The 3652-nt window shown below is 37.0% G+C and overlaps 1 non-coding gene across 1 annotated transcript; it reads right to left on the minus strand.

The window, feature by feature from the left end:
- Positions 1–3357: 3357 nt before the first annotated feature.
- TRNAW-CCA (transfer RNA tryptophan (anticodon CCA)) lies at positions 3358–3429 on the minus strand. Its single transcript has one exon. It is a non-coding gene; the product is annotated as a tRNA-Trp (tRNA).
- Between the last annotated feature and the right edge of the window lie 223 nt (positions 3430–3652).

Below are 3652 nucleotides of genomic sequence, written 5' to 3' on the forward strand. Positions count from 1 at the left end.
CCTGTGCCACCAATCGGTTTCCCACGAAATCTTAGCAACCAGAAAAGAGCGTCGATCGGCATTTAGGACGGAGTTGTCCGAAGGCAGCACCCGGGGATCGAAATCGTGGCTCAAGTGAAAGCAACCCAACGCTCCACCCTCTAAGATTTGCTGGCTCGTCGTGATGTCGCTCTAATAATAGCATGTCACTCATAATCCTTCCCTATTCAATCACAGAACTATGTTCGTCAATCATTATTTAATCCAATTATTTAATCACATATTCATTCGAGTATCGTCATTAGAATATTTGTTAGAGCTTGGGAGACAACATTCATTTAATTCTTTTGTCCAACACAGACCAATAACTGTGATGGCCTAGAAAGTATGTCTGTCAGAAGGGAAAGAATTCGAAAGGCCTATTGAATTCAAATGAGGAAAAATTATCCCTCTATAATTTCGGTAAAGTTTGGGAATAAACACGGAACTAATCTCCATCCTTGCCCAATTCCTTCAAAAATCTTACCCCCACCAACTTACCCACCTCTTCAGCAAATTACTTCCGCTACCGGTCATCTCCCTTAATAACTACCACTATTACTAAATCCCGTGAGCAAATCATTTTTAAATACATGTTAAGAGTGTTCCTTTACAAGAAATTGGGTAATTACTAATTTCTCCATGTTTTCTGAATTGCACTTCGGTGAATTAAGCGTGGATTGAAACTCGTTCCACATTAAAAATAGTGAATATCATATCGTCTCACTCATACTGTCCTATGCGCTCCTCGGATATCACGTTGTTTTGTGTAATTTCTTGGATCTTCACAAGCCATGGTGGAAACCCTCATCTCAAAGCCTAAAACGAGTTCCCTCATGTCCTAGTTGTCTTTCCACCTACACCACTGCGCACCTTGCATGCCCGAGCAATGCGACGCATGGGGATTTGCGTTTTCCTGATGAGAGAGAGCATAGACAACTCGACTTAGCCCCACGAACACTCACTGCCAGTTCCTGCCTTTAAGGTAGAGTGTTTACTATTCTATGGTTGTTCTTCACACGAAATGGCAATAATCGAAATATGAAAGCATTTGAAGGTTGACCGAAATACCAAGACTTGGAAGCTTTTCGGCAGAAAATACGAATCAGTCTTCATCGATGTCTGTCCATGCCGTTCCGTGTTCGTAAAGAACCCTAGAACTTGTCTTTTCTTCGGTTCTTATACACTAGGAACATCATATCCACCTGGCATCGTTATTATACCAGACGTGGAGGGAAAATAAAAGGATTATTTAGGTATGTACTTTTAAAGAATCGTCCTATGAAAGAGGTTCCTAGGTAAGCTATCTGAGAGTTAGCCTGTACTATATGCCGTATAGAACATCCTTAAAGGGTTCTCGTAATAGATTTATGTTCAATGAATGAATGAACTGACTGGTTATTGCAATCATGTAACAGGTATTGATTAACATAGGTTTATGAGCGAATTTTTTAAAGAATCTATAAACCAGGTGAAATCTCTACGCCAAATGTAAAGGATGTCGATGTACCCAGGATTCAGTGGCTGTAAATGCATACTGGTTTAACTAAAACAGGTACTGCGCCTTAATTAAAGCCAGAAGATAAAGTAATGTTTAATTCATGGCCAAAAAATACACTAATTCTTTTAACATTCTGTTAATTTATTAAGTGCTCGAAATTTTCCAAAAAGCGTTTGAGAAACGAATATGAGGAAAGAGAAAATTTATCGCTTTATATACGAATTTCCACGACTGGGCAAATGTTTTATCGTACATGTATTCAACAGAAGAAAGTTGGATTCAGAGGATCTACACAAGTATTATGTCATCTGATTTATGTTATTCCAGTGTCCCTGCCCTTTACACAATCACATGCATATGCCACACTTTATCGCAAATGTTTCGAAATTCTCCTTCCTTAGTCAACTATCAAAACTAGACTCTTTCCGCACTCATGTAGTTATTTAAATTTTGAATCAACGTAAAATCAACTCAAGCATGTTTCGTAGAAGATTGTCATTATTTAAAAAAATTCTCCTACAGTACTGCAAATAAAATTGCAGATTCTCGTGGTAATAGTGCCCGGGTGCTATAGGCGCTCAACGAGCACTTGGGGTCTCTTTCGTAGATCAGCTGCTCCAGAAAGAGACGTGGATGGAAGGAGATTTAACATCCAAATTTTGTGAAATTTAATTTTCTTCAAGAACTCGGCTTCGATAATGCGAGCATTTCATTCTAAATGATGCCATTAGCAAACATGCGTTTTGATCTTTAGAACTTTCTTTTCCATATTTAGTATAATATTATTCATCAAATGAGAAATTTAAATTAAGCTTTCATTTATAGGTACCAATAGGTAAAAACAATAAATATTGAAAAATGGTATGAAAATCATTAATACCTTCCAAATATTACAATATGGCGAGTATTAATTTTGAAAGAACTCATCTCGTCGCATTAACGCAATTATTTACGCAACGTAACCTGCTTGGAATTAACGTGTAGCACTGGCATAAGCTAATCAAATTCATAGTAATTAATTTTAGTGTAGGCATGGGATACACCTTGGGAGATTATTCACACATTCCGTTCAAAAATAACAATTTGGTGGATATTAGTTTTAAAATAACTCATTCGTTGCTTGCAAACGGATATTTACGCAACACTTGCGCATCCGCATACGTAAAGTATAATGCGAACTCCACTTCTGCCCGGAACGAACAATAATATCGAACGCTGGCTCTCTATAATGAGAGGGACAAAGACAATAATTTGAAAGAGTATAGGATTGGGAGGCAATAGGTGCAAATTACCTCTGTCATCGAGGTGACTAAAAATTAATTTACTACTGGAAAACAACATGCGCGGGAGATTCATAGAGAAAAATATTACCGTAACTTATCCAAATTCAAGTAAAACGGCGTCCCAAAATTATTTATAATCGAGTAGATTACAAAAAGCTGTCTCAGCATTAACGAAATGCTAGACTACACTACTTACTTGGTATCTATTGCATCACCGCTTCCCCGGATGAAACATAAAAATCTCTTCAATAACTTCTCTTAGATTTTTATAGAGATTTCTTGAATATGTGCCTAATTGATTATTGTTGTATTTCCTCTACCAAATCTTGTTACGTTGCGATTAATTTAAATTCAGTATCATTGACTCGTTGAAACGTAACTCCCAACTATACATGCAACTGTCGCAGTTAAAAGGTGACTCTTACAACTTACATTCGTGATTTGATTTCCTCGCAGGAAAATTGTGAGGAAAATGTGAAATGTAAATTGTTTTCATTGGTTAAAAAATTATCACTGATAAGTGAGAAAAATTAGAGACATAGTTGAAAAAAAATTTGACCCCGACGTGATTTGAACACGCAACCTTCTGATCTGGAGTCAGACGCGCTACCGTTGCGCCACGGAGTCGTTGAGAACGAGGCATTCTCTCTAAGTATATATTTTACTTTAAAAGCTATCTAGCTGAGCGTAGTAGCAGCTTTTTTGAGGAATTTGTTAACACTTTCCAACTTTTAGTTTAAAAGAACTTTATACAACTCCCTAAAAACTTTTCCGGTTTATGCCATACATTAAGTATAGCTTGTTGGATTTCTCATTCTAATTCCATCGCTATTTATTCTCTGTGAGTCAT

The sequence above is a fragment of the Hetaerina americana genome, unplaced genomic scaffold, assembly GCF_022747635.1.
Source record: "Hetaerina americana unplaced genomic scaffold, ioHetAmer1.1.p SCAF_5, whole genome shotgun sequence".
Lineage (NCBI taxonomy): Eukaryota > Metazoa > Arthropoda > Insecta > Odonata > Calopterygidae > Hetaerina > Hetaerina americana.